This window comes from Podarcis gaigeae (assembly GCF_964106915.1).
Source record: "Podarcis gaigeae genome assembly, chromosome: 4".
NCBI classification, from domain to species: Eukaryota; Metazoa; Chordata; class Lepidosauria; order Squamata; family Lacertidae; genus Podarcis; species Podarcis gaigeae.
In genome coordinates, this window is record NC_139677.1 from 46756911 (window position 1) to 46780326 (window position 23416).

The following is a 23416-nucleotide window of genomic DNA, read 5'->3' on the forward strand; positions in this document are numbered from 1 at the left end:
AGGAATCCTCCATGTGCGGGGCAGGAGTGGTGGGAATTTTGGGGACGGCTTGGTTAAAACAGACAACGTCGCTCCCTCGCTCCAGAGTTAATTCTGGTCTATTCTACCCACCCAGGAGGTAGAAAAGGAGCCTGGGTTTTAAAAGAAACGCGGGTATTATGCCATAATTCTGGTCAGATTCAAGGCTTTCCTCGCTGGCAAGTCGCCTGCGACTCTTGGAAAGGCCTCGTGTCAGGTAGAGATTCAACAGATAGCGAGCCAGCAATGGGAAGTGTCGTCCCCCCCCTTGTCTTTTTAAGAAAACGCTCTTTGCCGCAGCGCTTTGAAACAACGGTTTCCCTCAGAGTAGAAGCTTTGTAAAGTTGAGAAGGGGACATGAAGTCTGTACATGCCTAAATCCTCACGACAGACAGAAATTCATCAGGGGTAGCCGCCTCCATCTGTAAAGGTACAGAAGAAACATTTTCCCTCCAATAATGTGTTAAATCCGGCGGGGGCGACCCGTTTTGTTATGGTAGAAGGCATCATTATTTTAAAGCACATTCACGAAAGCTGTTTTTAAATTTTGTTTTGCACTTATCCTGCGCCACACCTTACCTAGAAGGGGGCCTCACTGAATTCAATAGGACTTACTTAAGAATAGAAACGATTAAGGTGGCATTGTTGTTTATTTACTTATGGCATTTATACCCCGCCCTTTAGCTAAAAAGGTTCTCGGAGCAGCTTTCCAAAACCAGCCCGTGTTGATCCCTATGCATTTCCACTACACTTGGCCGGGGGAGGTCGGGGAGAGATATGCAGCCAGTAACCGGAAATGTAGATTGAAGCCCATCACGACTGGGGCCCTTTTAGCCGCCAGTCTCTTGAACTCCGAACATGAATCGCTGAAAAAGTATCGCGAGAGTATGGCGGAAACGCTTGATCAGCTGAGAAACAGTGGACAAGAGGTCGTTTAAAAGACGGGCGATGACCGCGCAACTCAGGGCAGCGTGAGGAGAAGGCTTCTGTCCGAATCCCGGGGCTGTAGGGCTGGTTCTGCGAAAGCGGGACTCTATCTGGAAGGGAGCTCGTAGTTTCTAGGAATCTTGGCTTCGGAAGCTTATAGCGGGGTTGTGCGGTCTCTCACTGTCGGGACTACAAATCCCGTCAGGCTTTGCGATAAGCGGGTCGAATATGCGTAGCCTGCTGGGAGGGGAGAGAGGCTGCGGGTTCGGCTGTTGAGAGGGAGGTTTGCTGCGTTTATGCTAATGAGCAGCAGCAGCAGCAGCAACAACTCGTTGCCTTAGTATTTCCTGGCGCTCACGTCCGTGGCTTGTATTGCTCATGATGCGTTTCCATTCATTCGTGTGGTTCTGCAGGAAGGAGAGAGATGTGTCTGCGGCTGCTTTTTTTCTCTTCAGTGTGCCTGCAGAGCCGCCTCTTTCCTCCTTGCAAAAGCGTTTAATATTTTTTGCGCTGCAGCTCCCACCATCCTTTGAACACTGGCCTTGCTGGCTGGGGCTGACGGGAGTTGGAGACCAACATCATCTGAGGGCACCAAGTCCCCCAACATTGCCTTTATTGCTCCTGAAAAAAAGGACAGCTCTCCTTGCGTAATTTCTATTTTCTCTCCTATCCTAAAGCGATGGGTTGGTGCCCTTATAATATTTTAAGATGAACAGTCTTGCCTAGATAATGGACTAGATGAGAGCTAACAAACTGAAGCTCAATTCAGATAAGAATTAGACACTTTTAGGTGCCAGGCAAAAATGTTCCTTTTAAACCTGACCTTTGGCTGATTGACATCCAATACCCTTTAAACGTGCTGTGGAAGGGGGGATTATTGGGTTGTCTTTGTTCTTATTTTAGTATGCATTTTGTGTTTTTCTATATTGTAATTTTTTGTTGTCAACCACCCTGAGATCTACCTGTATACAGTAGTCTACAAATTTAATAAATAATAATATTGTGTTTACAACAATAGATGGCATTGAAGGCAGCCACACCTACATAACTGAATGTTCTTGTAACCCTTCTCCTCTCGCTGCCCCCAACCTTCTTTCTTAATAGCTGCTGCATACAAATGATCACCATTATTGTTCTACCTTCAGTGCAAACGTCTAGGAAGCTTATGAAGGAGACGCCAACTAAGGGCCAGCTTACATATGTACCATAATCAGGTACCATAATTAAGCTACAGGCTTTCTAGGTAACTGAAAGTAGTTTCTGATGAAATGTGTGTTGCATTATATAACTTTATTCAGTGCTATTATTCTAGGAAAAGAGATGCCGGACTAGCCATGAATGCCTCCCTTGTTCTCTTATAATGGCAATGGCACCCACCTGAGAGGTGCTGGAACTGGGTTCCGGTGAGTTCCAGCTGGAAAATAAAGCCCTGACTTTATTCAAAACAATCAACCCACCCTACTGCAAGCCCTCTTTTACTATATCTCTTTTCAGATTAACTCTCCTTCCCCTTTTCTTCCTCTCTTCCATTTATCCTTTGTCCAAAGACGACATTTCACTGTTCCTTCCTATCTTACATCCTTCATCTCTCGGGGATGTTTCAGAATGAAATAGCACCTCATTGATCATGCAACATTTCAAATGGAAAATTCTACATGAGATCTGCAGAGGCACTGGCTTATGCTTTAGCCTACACCATCTTTTAAAACTGCTGCAGAAGTTTCTGGCATGAAATTAAAAGAGTTTCAGGTGTGAGTTAGGAACTGCAAGATTGGAACAGGAGAAGAACGTTGGTACAAGGAACACCAGGGGGGAAGTGAGAAGCAAATATTTGTAATTAACATGGAGCCCATACCCTGGTATCAGTAATTAGAGCAGGAAGACACTTTGTGGCCATAACAGCTGGGTTTGTGCTATATCAGCCCATTATTTTAATGAAGCCCATTTGAAGAAGTGGCTGGGCCAGGAATGTCTGGTTAGCATCTACTGGGTTTGCTCAGGAAAATGCCTTGTAAATGAATTCTGTAATCTTGTAATCACACTGGCCATATCCTTGAGCACATCCTTAGTTTTTCCATTAAAGGTCATTCAGACCTTGGAATAAGGAATGGACACTAAGGATATCTGCATTAATCCAAAAATCTAATGCAAATTGCAAAGGGAAAAACAATATTCACTGGGTAGACCATGAGAGAAATAGTTACCATATTTTTTGCACCATAGGGCGCACCGGACCATAGGGCGCACCCAGTTTTTAGGGGGGGAAATCAAGAAAACCCCCCCCCCCAGCCCCAAAGAGCAGCGTACAGGCTGCACACAACCTCTCCCTGCTGGAGGGGTTGCGCGCAGCTATGGCACAAGCCAAGGCAGCGAGCAGGATGGATCCTGCTCACTGTTTTGGCTTCCCCTTTAGCCCCGTGCAGCCTCTCCTTGCCAGGAGAGGCTGCGTGGGGCTAAAGACTCCATAGCCCCGTGCAGCCTCTCCTTGCCGGAGGGGTTGCGCGCAGCTATGGAGCAAGCCAAAGCAGCGAGCGGGATCCATCCTGCTCGCTGCCTTGGCTTGTGCCTTAGCCGCGCGCAACCCCTCCGGCAGGGAGAGGTTGTGTGCAGCCTGTACGCTGCAGCCTGTTTTGGCTTCCCCTTTAGCCCCGTGCAGCCTTTCCCTCCCGGGAGAGGCTGCGTGGGGCTAAAGACTCCATAGCCCCGTGCAGCCTCTCCTTGCCGGGAGACGCTGCGCAGGGCTTTCCTGGCTTTACTGGGAGGTGGGGGGATTCAACAACCTCCCGCAAAACCGGCAGAAGCCGCGCAACTCCTTTAAAGAGATCGGCGCTTCTCCTGGCTTTTCTGGGAGGTGGGAGAAGGGACTGATGCGGCCAGTCAGTCCCTTCTCCCTCCTGTGGAAAAGCCGCAAGAGCGCACGGAGCTTGTGTGCAGCTCTTGTGGGCTTTTCCCGCCTGCATAGGACGCACACACATTTTCCCTTGCTTTTTAGGAGGGGAAAAGTGCGTCCTATGGTGCGAAAAATACGGTAATTCCTGCCTGTCATGGTCCCAGTCCTGCTCCCCTCAATGACGGCTATTTGATTTTTATTAAATGTACAATTAAATGCAACAATGCATTTAACATCATGGCTAGTTTGGCCCAGTTGGAAGTTCAGCTGGACGTAAGCCAAGAGAAGGGATGTGAGCAAGATTAAAATATTGTCTTGTGTCTGCAAAGTCTGTGAAGAGAAATAGCAAGGAAGCTGTACAGGACATATCGACTACTGAGCTTCACCGTCTTGCATTTGCCACATGTTGCTGTTTTCCGTCCACTTCTGGTAACTCGGTGGCAGAAAATTACCTGCCTTGGTAAAAAGGAAGAGATAACAGCTAGTATTAGTTCTGTTCCAGGCAGTGATTTCAGCTATATAGATTTCTTGCCCTAAATGGGAGAAAATGTAGGCATGAGTTTGGGTTCTTGCAAGGGAAACAAAATCAAACAAGTCCAGGTTCCAGTAAGGTAACATTGATAAGAAAAAGTCCAAAGCTGTGAAGCTCAGACTGAAGAGTCATACAAGCAAGATCAATTTTTGGTATAGTGGCAAGCTGTAGCTCCACCTCCAATAAGCAAAGACCCATCATGTTAAAGAGGCCTGGCCTGCTTCAGTAGCTCCTGGCTTAGATGCTGCATGGGAGACTATGGTTCAGCTGGGCGTTTCTGGGCTCAGTTGGAGTTCATGACCACCTTGTGTTAGTAAGGGGCTGCCAGCACTGGTTCCTGTTCTGCAGGATCTTCCTGGGCAGGACAGATGTCAGGACTTGGTTCTGCTGGCAAATCTCTCTTCCACTCAGATACTATCTTCAAATCCTTGGCCTCATCCGCTGATGATGGAGAGTCACATTCCAGGGTCACGACATTATCCAACAAGAAGCTTAAAACGATTAATTATGCAAGAGCAAAGTACCACTATCTTCACGTGGAAAGTGAGCTAAACAAATAGCAATAAATATGGTGATAATTGTGCATCCTTCACATTTAAGGATTTAAGCTGTAATGTTTAGTTTGCAGGTGAACATTTTCACATTGTTAATTATTTCACCTGCAGTAATTCAGAGATGGTGGACAGTATAATGATATAGTACTGAAGCATTCTATCAAAGTAAATGAGTCCAAGTAGCTGACACAAGGTGTATTTTGCTCAGCCACAGTGTGATGCTTTGCTAAGTCAGGAAAATCTGGAACTTTATAGCACATATATGAGGACATAAATAAGGTTGGACGTAAGTGTCTTATTCTGAAGTGCTGACAGCACTCCAAGGAGACCACTTTTGTTTTCCATATTCTGAAACAGACTCTAATTACATTCCATAACAAATTAAAGAGAAAAGTAAATTGCCTCCACATAAAACACAGGAAGCTGAAAAGTCTGCTCTTGCCCTATCTTCTTACTCATCACACTCTTGGACTGCAAGCGCCAAATGCATTCATGGAGCTAGTAATGAGACATTCCCCATTGTTTCTATTAGATTTTATGAGGTGGAAACCCGGATAGTAGTTACAAAATTGGTTCTATAACCATTAGCCACATCCTCTCCAGTTCCCCATCTTTCCCTCCCCATTTCACACTTCAGCTCATATAATACAATCAGGTAACAGGACTGTGCAACTCAACTTGTTATTCCAGTAATTACTTTCTGTTCATCAAAGAGACACAATTAACAAATGAACTCACACAATATCCTTTACCTAACTAGGTAACATATCTCTTTTGCCATTGTTCTTTTATCCATGGCACCAGACAGAGTGACAAGTGCTTGAATCCAGCTTGCTGGCTCCCACAGACATCTGGCTGGCCACTCTGAGAACAGGATGCTGGGTTAAATGGGCCATTGGCTTGATCCAGCAGACCCTACTGATGTTCTTGGAGTCTCAGTGGATAATTCCACAGCAGCGAGTCCCCACTGATCACAAACTGTGCAGGTAACATGGGAGTAGGAGAAGAACATTGCATAGCATTAGAGATATCACAGGTACACAGGTGTTGGCCATTTGGATACTCCATAGATACCCCTCAGTGTCTATGACTTGAATTGCTTCCAATGTTATGGGACTGCAAGGATACGCACACAAAGGAAGTTTCCCCAATTTATCCCTACTGAACCCCCTAAAAGGGTTTACGTCTCAATAAAGGCATATGGTGGAGGGCTGTGGTAGGACAGGGAAATCAGGCAGATGCAGACTGCATGAGTGAAGCGCTTACAGAGGCAGATTTAGGGGAGCACAACCAGTTCGCCTGCAGTGGGTGCCATGCTAGGAGGACACGACGGGGCACCACAACAATGATGAACAACAGAAGGGAAGAGGTGGGGGGACACTAAATTTGGTGTCGCACAGGGTACCACTGAAATTTTAAAGCCCAAAGTCTGCCGCTGGCTCCTACTCTTGGAAACTGTTTCCACCTGATTTCCCTCCCTCCCACTGTAGCTCCTTGCCCTGCATCTTAGGCCTTTCCCAAAGATTCCTTGACCCTCAGAAGAGGGAGGGGGAGATTCCCCTATGTGAGCATCCTTGAACATTACTGGATTTAACTATCATGGGGATATATTCACTGGATGAGCAATCACCTTTTCCCAGTGACATATGCCAATGAAAAAATGAAATAAACTAGGAGAAGAACTGCTTTGAAGGAAGTTACACAAGTTAGTAAATACTACACACATTGATTTCCTTTGTATTCCACTTTTAAGAGTCTGTTAAAATGAAGCTCCTGTATATCTTATTAGTGAATGTTATTGATATTGGTCAACTATGTGGTTTATTACAAAATTTCTTTTTTAAAAATGTAAGTAGCTAAGCAGTAATGTCTGTGTTTTTTGGAAACACCTTATTTGCCTTTCTAGTACCAGCATCTTTTCATATTAAGGTGCTCGGAAAATTCCTGGCTTCCCACTAGATAAATTGCTTGCTTGTTTTGAAGGAGTTGCAGAAGTAAATTATTTGAGTCCTGGAGCCAATTTTGATCACTAGGGGTTCAGATCAGTTAGGTATTTTTAAGAGTACAATTCTATAACCACTTGCTTGGGAGAAAGCTCAGTTGAATTCAGTTAAGCTTAATTCTGGGTACACTTGTATAGGATTGTGCTGTTAGTGAGTCCAAGCCTTCTGTAGAATGTATTTCTCCAACTACTGAGTAACCACTGCCTTCTGAAATAAAGAAGCCAAAAGTGAACTAAAGTTGGAGCTTTGATACTTCCCTTCTACAAAATTATATTACCTTAATTCCAGGGTCTATATTGCACCAGTCTTTAAGATGGATGCAGGGAAACTAATTCAGAAATGTACATTAAAAGCTTATTTTTAAAAGGGAAATGTAATTGTGAGTGGCATTCTGCACATAGATTATGAAATTAAAAATCACATACCTGCTCTTTTGACTGTAGTGTACAACCTGTCCTGTGACACAAGTGCCTGAACAGATTTGAAAGCCTTTCAAACCCGACAGCCTGGCCATGATATACTTTTGTCTTTGCTGACACTAATGCGACATGTCATAAAATGTAGGAGCCCTCAGGTATTTTCTCCTTTTTTAAAGAGCCTAATGCCTTTTGCAACAGCGTTTGTGACTCTACATAAATTCTAGTACAGCAGGCACCTACATTGTAACTGCACTGTATTCAGTGATAGACTAATGGCACCTTGGGAACTTAACCACCCTGGTAGTGGGTGATCTGGTCATTAGGGACATAGATAGCTAGGTGTGAGACGGCCATTGTTGATGAATTAAAAACTAGTCCTGATGGCATTCTGCTTGAGAGTTATTAGAAGAATTCAGATGGGAAATTGCTGATAGTCTTAACATTATCATTACATGCCACCCCAATCTCTTGAGTGCTGAGAGATTCCAAGGGTTCCAAGCACTGACCCAGGCTCTGGTTTCCTTGGAATGAGGGTCAGCAGAGACTGTGGCATACAGGAAGGCTGAGATCCATCTGTCTTGGGAGACAATGGAAGAGTTTGCTGTTGGAAGGTTGCAATGCCTTGGTGTGGCTGTAGAGACTGATGCAGGATAGACGTTTTGCTGCAGCAGGGGCAGATGAAGGCACCCAGTTGTGCTGCTCCAGATGCGCCTCCTCCCAGAGCTCATTTCTCCTCTGGTCCATAGCAATGTATCCATAACAGTGACCACAGGTGCCCAGGATATATGGTTTGTTTACACATATATGCAACCTGAGCATAAGCTGGAGAGGTTCACAGCATTAACACCCCAACAGATTTTGCTTCTCTCTTAGTCACAGCACTGGATTCCAGCACAGATCAAACAAGGCTCTGCGCCTCAACTTTCTGCTCAGCTCACGCACAACTACACTCTTACTGTTCTTCTGACTACCAGCCAGGTGAGAGGGAAGGCCCACCCATTTGCCCTATGGCACAGAACAACTTCTTTGGTAATGCTAATCATGATGCATATATAGTTCAGCAATAGAATCCTGTATTAGATTTTAACCCTTGTTGGGTACAGGATCCCGAGAAATGGAAGGAACTCAGGGCATTATGCAGGCTGACTCCCCAAAACTTGCAGTAATATGTAACTTGTTACTAAGATCAGCTTCTGTACTAGAAGAACTAGAATGTAATGGCTTTTTAAAAAAATAAAAATGGAACCCTGGGGAAGGTATTTCACACTGGTAGTTACAGGCCAGTTAACTTAATATCTGTTCTGGTGAAAGTGGTGGAAATAATGGCTTAAAATTGTATTACCAAACATACAGAAGAAGAAGTCTTCCTATAGCAGATTTTTGAACAAATGAAAAATAAATAAATAAAGAAAAGTCCATTTTTACTTCAGTGTCTTAAACTATACTACATACACCTAATTAAAGACTCCCTTTTGGATAGGTTGATTGGAATTGAAGGTAGAAAAATGAATGAACGTTACCTACACACATTTGAGACCAATACAGTAAAGTGTGGGAAAAGTCAATGAATGCCCAGAACCACACTACAGATGAAACAAGTGTCTACTACCTAGATCTATGTCACAGAACAGAGGTTTTATAGGACATGTGAGTATTCTTTCTTTTTCCTGTTTTCCTAGCTCAGCATGCAGCAAAGGATTAAGAGCTCAGTCCTGTATGTAATTTGGTAGTTGTTGCAAAGGTGCTTTCAGCCTTCCTCCAGAGAGAAAACTATATATAGGATTTCTATTAAAGGCCAACACTTCTACAGCCTTATTAGAATTAGTGATGTTGGTGAAGTTCCTAGTTTGGCACATGAATTTTATCAACTTCTAATGCTCAGCTCTGACTTAAGGCAAGCATTGAGGGATACCAAAGTTCATATTCTGGTCATAGAGCAGACTAGGAGAGACACAAAGAGGGGTGAGCTCAGTTTTTGAGCTCTGTACATCTACAGAATTTAGGGAGGTTCATTGCCTCTCTCTGGGGTGAGGTAGTGGAATTTGCTGCTGGAATGTTTAAGCCAAGGATCGCTAACCTTTTTGGGGTCCTGGGCACATTTGCAGTTTGGAAGGAGTGCCCAGGGTACCACCATCACTTATTTCTCCCCAGGTCATTTCTCCTCTCTTTCAGACAAACAGAAGGAGAGAAAGAACACAATACACATTATTACTTTTCCAAGGGGTCTGGACAAAAATCAAATTCAGCAGAATTAAAATGGATCATGGAATCCCTCAAATATCACCATCATATTAAATTTGACATTGATAGACTGCCCACACATTTGCTGCTTAACAACTCCAAAAACACTCTTGCAAAGCACAGATCCTCATGGATCTTCATGATTTTTACATTGAATAACAACAAGTAAGGTAACACAACTGTCAACACAGATCTACCCTATGATTTGATGGTGGCTTTGAATCAATCTCTTGTAAAAATGAAGATCCATGTTTTCATGCCATGGCAATGCTGTAAAGACCAGATCTGTGATCAGGGGGAGTCCTCAAAGGCACCATTGTGCTCCTTGGCACCATTTTGATGACCCAACTTTAAGTTGCGTACCTCTACCTATGCTCAGCCTGTGCCTTTGTAAATAAACTCAAATAGCATAAAATGCTATAAACCTCTCCTGACCTCCTTCTAAAGGAAATCTTATTTGATTGATGGTCAACCAAAAGATGGCAAGATCCTAGTTTGAGGCTGATAAGTCCTAGCACAAAGATCCTTATAATTTTAAAGAAATATATAAACCTTAATATGATGCAATTACTATCCATCTAGAATAAGTATAGTAGTGAAAAAACTGACACATGAAAATAATGAGGAGCATTCAAGGATGCTATAAAATGTTTGGAGTAAGAAGAAAATAACTTTCAGACAGCATGCACTCATGATACCACAGGGCTGATGGGAGATGGAAAGAAGTCCATGAGCTATAATCTTATGATGTAGTTGTAGCTTCTTTGTTGATTTTTGCAAGCAGAATGACAGGTTTTAAAGAAAAGCACATTGCTATTTTGTCCCTATTTGTGGTGAAAGAGCTTGTGCATTCCATTATCTATGCCACCAAGTTCATAAAATGTAACCTATCAGCTACAAATAAAAGAATACACCGTATCCTCCACTATTCCCCATTTCTACCAGATAAGCAATCTACAGAGCAAGACAGAGGAGCAAATGTAGGCTCATTATTCTTCAGGAGAGTAGTTCTCAATTTTGTACTGTATGTGTTCAGGATCTCCGTACTCTTGTGCTTATCACACAGTTGCTAGCACTGATTAAATTACGCAGTTTACAGAAGGATGCATGCAACATTACAAAAAGATGGTAATAACATTTTTAATTTATCTGTAAGGACAACTTTAACGCAATAATAATTCTGTAGTTCATTTATCTAAATGGGGACCTTATCACATGAGTGATGAGAAGTCAAAATACTGAGAGTGGATAGATCTTAACTCACATGATGGATGGGCAATTCCACACAGTATGACAGCCCCTTGTCTCAGGTCTCTGCTCAGTAACAGAGAAAAATGTTTCTGGAGTGAACGTTGATCACAGTAGAAAGAGAGAATTTCTTCTAGCTTATTATGCTCTCTTCTCTCTGGCAAAAGCCATTTATAACACCAGAGACACACAAGACCTCCTGGAGATATAAAACATGTTATTTAAGGGGTTACACTAAAATATTACACAATTAATCAATCTCTATTTAAAGATGAGAAGCATAACACCTAAAAAGTCCACCACATATTGAGTGGAAACTTATATAAGGCTTCCAAGATGCAAAACCTTTCAGTCTTAAATTTTATAGCCCTCATATTTGTAGAAAGAAATACTGAAAATATCATTGTGCTATATTAGTTCAAAAAATTAGGAAACCATTTTCTTTAATCTGAAAATGGAGTGATTTCAAAGCAGCCACCAAAATTACAGAGGCATGACATACTCTTGGTTAACCAAAATGTCTGATATGTAACAGTCAGGTTCTACCCATATAGAGTCAATGAAAAAACAACAATAATTTTTAATAATATTTTTATTATTTATACTGCACCCATCTGGTTGGGAATCAATGGCATCTATGTTTCAGGGATAGCCAGTGTCTACTAATTCAAACCTCCTGCCAACCTAGCAGTTCGAAAGCACATCAAAGTGCAAGTAGATAAATAGGTACCGCTCTGGCGGGAAGGTAAACAGTGTTTCCGTGCGCTGCACTGGTTCGCCAGATCCGGAATGACCCGGAAACTGTACGCCGGCTCCCTCGGCCAATAAAGCAAGATGAGCGCTGCAACCCCAGAGTCGGTCACGACTGGACCTAATGGTCAGGGGTCCCTTTATCTTTACTAATTCAAACAGCTAGAGAAAAATATTGCAGGGGGAAATGGTCCCACTGGAACTAGTCAAGAATAGATTCTGCATATGAATATGTATGAACAAGTGCTTGAGGATTTCTCTGGAATCAGATAAAATGCTTGAGAGAATCAGCTTACAGTTTCTCCTATTACCTTGGGGCAAGAATTGCAAGCCCATGCAAAACAGAAAAAAAGTATTCAAGTGGTTTATAGCACAGCTGTAATTTCACTTCTTTGGTTTACCTGAGTAGGAGTGTAAAGGCACTGAGCCACGGCATTTGGAATTCACACTGAATTCCTCAACAAGGTTTGGACTTTATGAAAACAGCACAGGAACCTTAATCTAATGTCACGTTTCAGGTAAAATGGGGACAGTGCTGTTAGGAACAAGGAAATGAAAACATGGTTGAAAATAGTAAGATAATATTCTGTTCAAGGGGTGTGGGGGACAGAGGAAACTTTGTTTTGGTCATACCTTATTGAAAATCAATTAAAATTCTTTATATATAAAAAAGAAAATGGTGATCTAATACCTAGCCTAGCCTTTGCCAAGCTGGTGCTGTTCAGAGGCTTTGGTCTACAACTCAATTGTAAAAAATGGCCGACATTACAACACAAAATGAAACTGAAAACCCCAGCTGCCTTCAACTCTCCAGCACCATCTCTTCATTAGGAAACAGGCACTGTGGAGTTACTCTGAAATTTTTGTACTTCTTGAAAAGTGGGGAATTTGAAATTAAATTTAACCATCAGTATTAAATGCTTTTATTTATTTAATCAATATGTGTGCTGCCTTTCAATTGAGGCAAGGCAACAAAACAATGTAACAATAAAACAGCAGATAGAAAATTAGCAGCAACAAAACCTCTCAAATTAAAAGGCTAGGAAGATAAAGCTATGCTCCTAACAATTACTGCCCTCAATAAAGCCTGCTGATTCCAAATTATTTACTTGTTGTACATTTCCACTTGTTTGATGTTCTCTTCTGCCTTGGTCAAACTCCACCTGAGGTACCACGCCCCATTCTGGGCACCACAATTTAAGAAGGGTATTGATAAGCTGGAATGTGTGCAGAGGGGAGCAACAAAGATGATAAAGGGTGTGGAAACCAAGCCTTATGAAGGATGGTTGAGGGAATTGGGTATGTTTAGCTAGGAACAGAGGTGACTGAGAGTTGAGAGGAGATGATAGCCATCTTCAAATATCTGAAGGCTTTAATATGGGAGATAAAGCATACTTGTTTTCTCCTGCTCCAGAGGGTAGTACCTGAACCAGTGAGCTCAATTTGCAAGGAAGGAGATTCCAACTAAGCATTAGGAATAACTTTCTGACAGTAAGAGCTCTTCAACAGTGGAACAGACTCCTTCAGAAGATGGTTTACTCTCCTTCATTGGAGGTTTTAAAGCAGAGGTTGGCATGGCCATTTGTCATGGATGCTTTGTGATTCTTGCATTGCAGGGGGCTGGAGTAGTTGATGCTTCAGCTCCCTTCCATCTTTACAATTCTTTGATTTTGTGTGGTACAATGAGAATCTTAGGTAACTGAGAAATTTAAGCTGCATAAATGTATATAGAAATGCAGGCTAAGTGTTTTTAACAGGCCTGCTTTTGAAAGGAACGCTAAATTGTAGCTCAGTATGAGCTTTCACCTATTTCTAAATGCAGTGATCTTAAGTGGTACTAATGATGTCCAAAGAGGGCCAGATTTGATGAAGTGAGGACCAACCAAAGTTGTTGACCTTTTTTTAGGATTGAAGTCGTTGAGGTTTTATCCCAGGAAATAAACTGCCACAGGGGCCGGATTAAATGGACTGGCAGGCCAAATTAGGCCCCCCGAAATGCACTTTGGACATGCCTGCCCTATACTAAAGCCTCTCAATCCTCTGTAAGTGATGCCTGCTCCTTAAGAGTTGAATGGGACTCACTTCCAAGACCGCAGCTAGGTTAGTCTCTATGGCCATTTACTCCTGGTTTGTACAGGTTTCACGGTGAAATAACGCTACTTACACATTTAGAAGTGCATCCATATGACAATACTGATTTTTGACACAGAGTGTTCCGTAAGTGCCAAAAGAAGCAAGAAGCAACAGTACTAACCTGCTTTCCGAACCTGTAAGAAGCTTTTACGCGTTAGGATTTGTAGTTACCGGTAATTCCCCTCCTGAAAATAATCGTTTATTTTTGTGGCCACCAGGAGGCGCAGCCCAGCCTGCTAATCGCGCCTCAACTTCGTATCAGTTATCAAAGCGGTGGCGGGAGAAGGAGGAGGAATGCTTCTAGTTCACACCACCTATTTCCTTGACTCGTGCTTGGCTGCTGCTTTTGTAGTATTAACTTAAGCACTTCCATATTGATTGAAATTAATTATATTTTTAAAATAACAGCAACAGCAATAAGGCAATTTGTTTTCTGATCGCATAAAATTAGGGGTGGGTTAAACAAACGGCAAAACTAAATCTGCTAATAATAATTCTTGTAAGACCATCTTCTGTTTTGATCGGTTATTTACATTGTTTTTACCCTTCCTTGGGAGCAAGCCCCATTGAACATGAAGGGATTTACATGTGCGTAATCACTGCACTGCACTGCAATGCAGAAGACAGATTGAAGTCAACAGGAGACAAGCCCCATCCTTGTAAGGCAGGATTGGCCACTGAACTGGAATTAAAACTTTTTGCCGCCATGCTGACCACTCAAGTGTGGGGCAATCCGGGGGGGAGCTTGAAAGAACTCTATGGCCAGTGGGACACTCTGGGAATCCCACTTGGAACTCAGTGGTTCTTGAGGGCTCCGCTTCCTCTTCCGTTTCTAGAGCGGGCCTAGTAATCCAGCTGAAGCAGCTGAAAGTTAATAGTGTTGTCAGGTGAGGCAAAGTGCTCAATTAAGCACAGTGGCCAATTAAGCAGGGCGTTTAGGTCTGCAAATGAAGAAAGTTTGTGGTGAGCACACTGTATGTGTTCTACATTTCAGCCTGCAAGTAAGGAATATAAACAGCGGGAGGGAAGTTAAAAATGAATTTCTAAAATGTTCCAAACTAAATGTTAACAGGAATTCTTAATTCTGGGCTATTTAGAGCTAAGAGTTGCGAAGCCTGCGCTTGCTGGTATTAATGGTTTTTATTCAGCCGCATGTAATGGAAGATGACTTTCCCTTCTATAATGCCTGTATGTCTGACCGAATTAGCTGATGTCTAGTTTCCATTCAAGGCTATTTATTCTGTTAGGCTTCTTCTCTTGTTTTGTTCTTGAGGGAGGACCAGACTTGGTTTTTGGAAGGAACGAGTGAGCTCTGCAACAAAATGTTGCTGCATGAAGTTGCCTCTTCAGTGGTCCTGCCCATGGCCTTTTCCAGGGCATCCAACGCACCACCTTCCACTCTGGTTTTTCCTGCCCTCCATGACGGTGGTCGCTGACCATGTTCAGTCCTCATTTGGCTGTTTAGAACTGGGTTTTCCCACTCCTCTGCCCCACCCCTCCATTTTTTATATATTTGTACAAACCTCAGAGGTCCCCATAGTATGCTGATGCCTCCCTCTTGTTTTTGTTTTTTTGGGGTGGAGTTGGGGTATTTAGGCTACATAAGGTTAGGCACATGAAGAATTAGTGTACATATTAGTATTATTGTAATAGAAAAGCCATGGTCAAGAATCACAATGGTGGAATTTGGCTTATCTCTCGGTTTGGGAGATTTGTGAGGCTATCAAACACAATAACCAAAGACATTCTTTAGAAACCTCCTATATTTCATGCCTACTTTGGAGACAAAACTGTGTAAGTTATTTAATGATTGGGGCCATATTCTGCTTTAAGTTGAGATACAACTTTCTCTGTATGTGTGTGTTTTCATATATACTTTCAGATCCTTTAGCAATGTAAAACAGAGAGGTATTTGATTTTGCCAGTGTGGGAATATGTGATATATGTTTGCATTTATTATTTTAATAGTAAAAACAATTAGCTAAGTAAGCTATTTCAACTAGAGAGTGGAAAATTAGTTGCACTGTCACATTAAAATAAGCTAGGCACCTGCATTGTTAAAGCTGGTTTGTTATCTGTTTGTGGGACCTGAAAACTCCATCCTCCCTTAGGCTGCTATCTGATGCCCACTTATCCTGAAAAGTCATAGGCTATGATTTGGGAGCTTTGCTAATTGCAGTTAGGAACCAACAATGCAATCCTATTCATGTCTACTCAAAAGTAAGTCCTGCTGAATTCAGTGGACCTTCCTGCAAGGTAAATGTCATCCTTGGCACCCTATAGTTAGGCACTGTTTGGAAGAAGGAACCAGCTGAAGACAGGGTCTCTCCACCCAGGAAGATCTGCACATGTCTCTGCCGGTCTATTTTTCCAAACTTGCTCCTAATAAATCTGATTGAGTTCCATTTTGCAAAAAAGGTTGCACAATTGGTTACAAAGTCTCCCCCCTCCTCCCCATGATAGGAAGGTATATTTTTAACTAAAATCACTTCTGGATTTATTGTTTGGAATGAGTACCAGCAGGAGCCATTTGATGTAAAAAAGACATTTGAGATTAAGCTACATGAAACGTCCGTTGAACTACATTTTTAAAGGAATGTTTCATCAGTGTTGGAGACTTAACTTTTGTACACTACCTGACGACTTGGTAGATAGTGTTTCATGACTAAATTTCTTTTGGAAATGTTGGGAAAGTACAGCATTTAATCTTGCACAAGTTTGGTTCCAGAATATACTGTCGCCGGAATAAATGCAAATATGATTAACTTCATACCTCCTGTTTGAGACAGACATAAAGCATTACAGTCTTATATATAACACCAGAAGAAGATTTAATCAATAAAATATTTGTTTGATAAATCATATACAGTATGCAAATGCTCGGATTATATTAAGGTGCTGAAAAGCTGACCAAAGTATTTGTTAGACTTTCAAGAACTTTGTTCTTGAAAGAGACAAATACTGAAAATATTATTTCACTCTCAAAGTCAGGGATGGAAAACCTGTGGTCCTTCAAATGTTAGCAACAACTCTCACCTCTTTCTATTGGTTATGCTTGCGGGAACTGATAGGAATTGGAATTAAACAACATTTGGAGGGCCATAGGTTCTCTATCCCTGGTCTAAGCAATGTTTTATTTGCTGTTGTGATTATCCTCTGAGTTTCATGGAGCTAGATTGTTCTAAAAGGTTTCTGTAATAATAAGAACTTTTGTTTTCAAAGGCAAAAATGACATATCAATACTTTAAATAATACTGACTTTTAAGTGATGTTAGACACCAGAAGATAATACTTTAGCTGTGTGCCCTGGCAGTGTAATATCTTTATTAGCTCTAAAACACAGCAACCAAGGATGTTTCAGGCCTCTTACCAGAAGAGGTAGCATACAAGTTGGATTAATTAGAAGAAAATTATATCTGGAATTGCCAGACTGCTCTTCTGTCACTTGCACTAGCCTTTCAGGTAAATGCCATGGCAGGGAAGCTGTATGTGGGCTCCTTAGAAGAGGAAAGCCATAATTACACTGAAAATGTGAATTCTGCTTTTGAATTTCAGGTGGGGAATCAAATTTCAAGGAAAGCTGGAACACAGAATAAATTACCAATGTTCAAGGCCAGGTATGACTTCCTGCTTATTCTCCAGTTTATGACTTTGACATGGATCAGATACATTCACTCAGAGCTGATCACCTTTTGGGTTGGTTCTTTTTGCCAGAGTCATCTAGATCCATTACTGTGTAAATAGCACTTGCAGCGAGAGTTGGCAGCTTTTTTTCTGGAAGGACACGTGTGCTTCTAATAGCTACTCAACAGACAGGTATTTACCCGGCCGATCTTTTGTAAAATGTTATGTGCTACATTTTCATCCAGAGAACGACCAAAGCAGAAAACTGGAAAACATTGACAAAGTAAAATCCACATTAATTAAACTACAACAGCAACCACCAAAGAACAATTAGTAGTGGTTCCTTGGCGGAGGTCAGCCAGATAGCTATGCTGAAATATGCAACACACAGGAGGTGACCTTGGACTAGCCAATCTCTTGGTCTCACCAATGAGATTGTCTTATGTTACAGGAATGTTTCTAAGGATTTGTGAGATAAAGTACGTGCGTCTTTTTGAATGCTCTAAAAGTTCTATAAAAGCGTGAATGTTTTTTTTAAAAAAATGATTGACACCTTAAAGGAATGTAGCCAGCCTACAAACTTGATATCTGGGAAATGCCTTGATTGTGTTGTGACTGCTCTGAGTATAAAACATTGTGGATAAGTGGAAAGGTTGGAAGGTAGTGTTGCCTTTGGAACTAGGTGAGCCTTTAGTTTGGATGCCAGAGGTCTAAATGTGGGCCGCTGTTGATAGGGAAGTTGAGGTAGTCAGCTTTGGGTTGCAGTTTTTAGAACATAGTTATTGTATTTTATGGCCTTTGGGCCCTCCTGCTTTCTTTGTACTTGAATGTATGTGTTATATGTTTTCCAGCTGAGGATAGCACTTCATAAATCTGAAGACTTATGATATTATGAATGTTTCACATGGGGGTGTGCTGTATCTGTTCAGAAGTAAGCCCTTTTGAGATCAGTGGGACTTACCCACAGGCACATTTTTGTGTAGGATTGTATCTATAACCTTTAGATATTACAGGACTTTTTATATATGTATGTCTGCCATAACAGACAAACCTGGCTACCATCTACCTCTCTCTAGAATTGGTTTATTATTATATTTTACTATGGTGGGCACTTTTGGGATTTCCTGCCTCCTCCAGCAAAATCTCTTGAGCCATCTCTGGTATTGAGCCAGGAATTGGTGGTACTGTTGTCAAGTACCTTCCTAATTTCTCATCACCATCTATTTATTTGTCTAGTTACAGATAGGTAGCCGTGTTGGTCTGCCATAGTCAAAACAAAAAAAAAATTCCTTCCAGTAGCACCTTAAAGACCAACTAAGTCAGTTCTTGGTATGAGCTTTCGTGTGCATGCACACGAAAGCTCATACCAAGAACTGACTTAGTTGGTCTTTAAGGTGCTACTGGAAGGATTTTTTATTTATTTGTCTGCTACTTTCCCACAGAATTGTGTCCAAAGTGGCTTGCAACCTACAAAATGAAATATTAAAAATATATTGCAAAGAATTGCAAATTTCCATAGTATCAACCAAAAAATCCAGAGAACCCCAAATCCACAAAACATAGTATAAAACAATACAAATGATCTAATCTAACTTAACAGCTTAAAACTAAACTAAAAATTTCTTCAACTTGATTCCAGCCTTGTATGTTGTTGTTGTTTTTTTGAAGAGCAGAAATGGTTAAGAAAAAGTGGAATTCCTCACCTCCGATTCCATTTCTTTCAAGAATTCACTGTACATTTATCCAAACCTTGCTGTGTAATGAATTATTGATTTCTACCATTTGGCCACTCTGTTATATGTACATACACACATGAACTCAACTAAAGAACCCATTCAGTGAGTGGGGGCAAGTTCAGAGTAATTACACAGCTGTTCTTTAATGCTGAAAATTATCTCTATTGTGTCTGGGCTCTTAATGGCTGCAAAAGTAACAAATGTGAACAGCTTTAAGGAAAGCGACATGATGAACAACTTCCATTTTGGAGAGAGCAGCACACGTAATATAAACACCAGCTAAAATTCAGCACTGAAGGGGAGGATAGCACAAAGGCCGAAGTGCAATCAGTGCTGCTGTGAGTACCCGCCTTCCAGCAGCTCAATCAGCACTTTGATATTGCAGCATCCTTTTCTGAGCCCTGCAAAAGCCAGAAGGAATAGGAAATTGGCTTCAGCTTAAGTGATGTGTGGGCTAAAAGCACACATAGATTTTTTTTTTTAATGCTTAGCATATATTGTACACTTAAGAACAACAACACATAATGCTTGAGCGCCGCAACCCCAGAGTCGTCCGTGACTGGACTTAACAGTAAGGGGTCCCTTTACCTTTTAAAACAGAAAATGGCCAAGGGCTAATCTGCTGTTCTTGCTGCTAGCTACCAATTTTTATTCTACTGAAAGCAGGGTATGTGTGTGTGCTAAAAGTATGTACCCTAAGCTTATCTGCATTGTAAAATGATGGTTCATATTTGTCATATGTTACTTGCTTTCAAATTTCCATCTGAAAGTGGACTAGGCCACAGCAGAATGCAAGCAGGCTTCTATCTTCTTCACTTCTTTGCAAAGCTGTGCTTTCAACAACTACCTTACATGTAGATGTTTAGCAGGTAATGCTTTCCTGGCATCCAGATGTAGTGATTAGAAGATAATCACAGGAGCATGACAAGGGAGTGTTGGTAGGCTTGCAGTGCCACCCTATGTGCGTCTATTCAGTAGTAAATACCATGGAGTTTAAGGGGACGTATTCCCAGGTAAGTGTGTGTGCTAAAGATTGCAGCCTTAGCCTATAATACTTAACAAATTCACCAAACATTAAGTCATGTTGAACTCAGTAGGACTCAGTTTCTTGGTAAATGTTCTTCAAAATGAATAAAAGAAAAAAAGAGAACAGACATGAATTCATCTTCTAAAGGCAGAGCTTTGCTAAGTTTCTATTTCTATTTTTCTTTCTTATTCCACTTACAAAAGCTGGAGACCAGGGCAACATTTTAAAGTTAAATAAGCCAGCAAGAGTTGTTAGTGCATTTACCATTACACAGATCTCCTCCTCCCTCCCTTATTACATACGCAAGATGATATACACTGTGTAATGGTAATATTTTCCTGGGAAAACAAGTTCATAGGAAAATAATACAGCTCTTCTCAAACATTTACTCAGATGACCTGCAGCAAAGCGATATGGGGAAAGAATTTTAAGTAGCACCTGTAGTCAACAGTATATTTAAATGCTTTTTTCCTCCCAGAGATGAATGGATCCTCACTGGTGAAAGAGAGAGGCCAATCCTATGCAAATATTGGATATATATTTTTTTTCTCAGCATGGAGCCGTCAACTGCATTTTAGGTGTCAAGAATTTTAAGAACTAGAAATGAGCAGGGGAGAGTATAGCCACCTGCTTACAGAAAAATGCTAAACATGTTTTAGGCAGCTCCATAGAATTATCTATGGTGTTGGGGCCCATCTTAGCCATTAAGATGGTTGTGCACATTTCAAAGCAACCTATGTAGAGTATGCAGGAGCAATCACAACGATAATGTTTGTTGTTCCTGCTGTTGCAATTTGTACACCTCTTTAAGTGCTGTTTGCAGTATGATTTGCAGTCTTTTTTTAAACAAGTATCTAAAAGTTAAGCATTTTCTTCACTTCTTTGTTGGAAGTGAGTTCAAAAAAGTTTATTTTCATTGTAATCAATACTGTGGTTTCTAAAGGGTATGGCACCCAGGGCAGTGTCCCAGAAGATCACCCAAACACTTGGAGATGTCTATCTGGAATAAAAATATTAGTTTAAAAAAAATATTTTTAGTGATTTTCCATTTTTATGGTAACAACAATAAACAAGCAACAGTAAACATGAAAAAACTGCAAAGTAACCATGGTGCCATTTGTCAACATTTCATTCCTGAGATTAATTTAGTAGATTCCCTTGTGTCAAAGGTGGATTCTGAACATTGCTCTTTTGTTGTATGAAATCAATGAACGGTTGCCAAGTACAGTATTATAGGTGTTTGAATTCCACTAAAATCAACACCTAATAGTACTACACCTCCCTGAAAGGACATCAGTGTTTGAAATGTGCTTTTTAGGAAGGGGACTTGCCTTTCACTGGGCAGTAAACAGAAGCTATAGTTAGGGTAGTAGAGTTAAGCTCCCCTTTGGCATCTTGGGGAGCAAAGTTCAAAAAGTGTGAAATAAGGATTACAACCCCTTGCTTTGGAAGATCCTGCAGAGCTGTACATCATAGCCTCGTAAACACAGAACCTTATCAATGGATTTTTTTACTACGCATCTTTGCAAACATTTAAAACCAGTTTTTCTTCTTTTTGGAGCAAAGACTCCATTCTATGGTGCTTGACAGGGTTGCCCATGCCATATACCAGTACATTGAGATGCCCTTTTAAATGTGTCCTTCAGGATTCCATATGGTAGGATCTGTTAACGAATGACATGCTAATTCGAGGTCCTCCTGTCATTCTGCTCCTTGAAAGGCAGACCTTGGAGAGAGGATTTGAAACTGGATAATAGGCATAGTAATGCGGTTAATCAACTAACTTACTTTAACAAACATTTGAACACTTAACAGTGAAACAACAAAACCAGGTTGCACCACAAATAGTGGAGGGAGTAGGGTTCTTCTCTCCCCCTTGGGCCATTCTTACTGGCAACCAACAAATGGAGGGGTATCAGTAAACCAACATAATGAATGAATAGGTAAAGGTAAAGGTACCCCTGCCCATACGGGCCAGTCGTGTCCGACTCTAGGGTTGTGCGCCCATCTCACTTAAGAGGCCGGGGGCCAGCGCTGTCCGAAGACACTTCCGGGTCACGTGGCCAGCGTGACAAGCTGCATCTGGCGAGCCAGCGCAGCACACGGAAACACTGTTTACCTTCCCGCTAGTAAGTGGTCCCTATTTATCTACTTGCACCCGGAGGTGCTTTCGAACTGCTAGGTTGGCAGGCGCTGGGACTGAACGACTGGAGCGCACCCCACCACGGGGATTCGAACCGCCGACCATGCGATCGGCAAGTCCTAGGCGCTGAGGTTTTACCCACAGCGCCACCCGTGTCTATGAATGAATAGACCCTCTCCAAGTAGCGTCCAATTCCAAGGCTGCATATTGATCACTCATAGAGTAATTTCCAGTTTTATGAAAGTATAGGGAGCTGTCAATATAAACTAGGCCGATTTTAAAGCTCTTTGCAAGATCAGGTCTTGTATTGGATCTCTCCCATGTGGTTTCTACTGGCTCCAGCAATGTGGTGCATTTCTGTTCTCTGGAAACAGTGTTTTTTCAATGCTTTAGAGGATCCTCACTTTTCCTGCCATCATAAATCAGCTTCATCTTCTGATGAATCATCTGCATTTCCCGCTTTGTCAGTTTCATGCAAGCCTAGTAGATGCATGATGTTGAGAACCTCTGCATGCATGAAGGCTCTATGCTGTATACCGTCAATTATAACCATGTTGGAAGTGATACCCTCATCTGTATTTAGCCCTTGCCTTTGAAAGCTGCTCAGTATATATTTTGAATGCTTTTATCCACTTTAAAGTTGCAGGGCACAAATAATGTGAAATTATTATGCGATTTCTCTCCCATTCCAAACTGTCAGCTTCTTGTAGCTCTTTCAAAATGGCCTCTTTTGTCACCAGGCCACTATGCTGTTTGATTGCAAGTGTTGGCTGCTCCTGTGTGCCACTTCAATATCGGTTTTAGTAGGATTCATATTTGGTAGTACAAGATCAAATCGTGAAATTATAAAGGTTAGTAAATCTGCTTCCAGGGATTCAGTCATATTGCGTACTTTGAGGTTAAAGCAGCACAGATTATTGTCCTCTTCTTCACATTGGGACTTGGCTATCTCTTGTGTAAGAGGTGAGCTTTTTGATTTTTACAGCATATTTGGCCGAGATGTCAAAGGCTTCATCTGCAGTTTCGCTACTGCTGGCAGTTGAGTATCAGTTTGATCCAGTCTTCTTTCCATCTGGGTAATGGCTGCCTTCCATTCTGTAGTGAGATCCTGACAAAGATCCTTGTGGAGTTTGCCTAACTGGGCTGTCAATTTGGTTAGCATGAGGGTGGC

At 41.6% G+C, this 23416-nt stretch overlaps 2 long non-coding RNA genes across 15 annotated transcripts in view; one reads left to right on the plus strand and one right to left on the minus strand.

Annotated features, from left to right (window-relative positions):
• Positions 1–283: 283 nt before the first annotated feature.
• The window catches only part of LOC310842519, a 65816-nt gene continuing 42683 nt past the window's right edge, over positions 284–23416 (plus strand). For 3 of the 14 annotated variants that reach the window (XR_014563140.1, XR_014563141.1, XR_014563142.1), the window contains exons 1-2: positions 14554–14602; positions 17271–17332. This is a non-coding gene — a long non-coding RNA (uncharacterized lncRNA). The other 11 variants (XR_014563131.1, XR_014563132.1, XR_014563130.1 and 8 more) reach the window with 10 other exon arrangements.
• On the minus strand, positions 4278–14457 carry LOC310842568. Its single transcript, XR_014563224.1, has 4 exons — positions 13837–14457; positions 10849–11031; positions 9421–9508; positions 4278–5899 (listed from the first exon to the last, which is right to left on the minus strand). It is a non-coding gene; the product is annotated as an uncharacterized lncRNA (long non-coding RNA).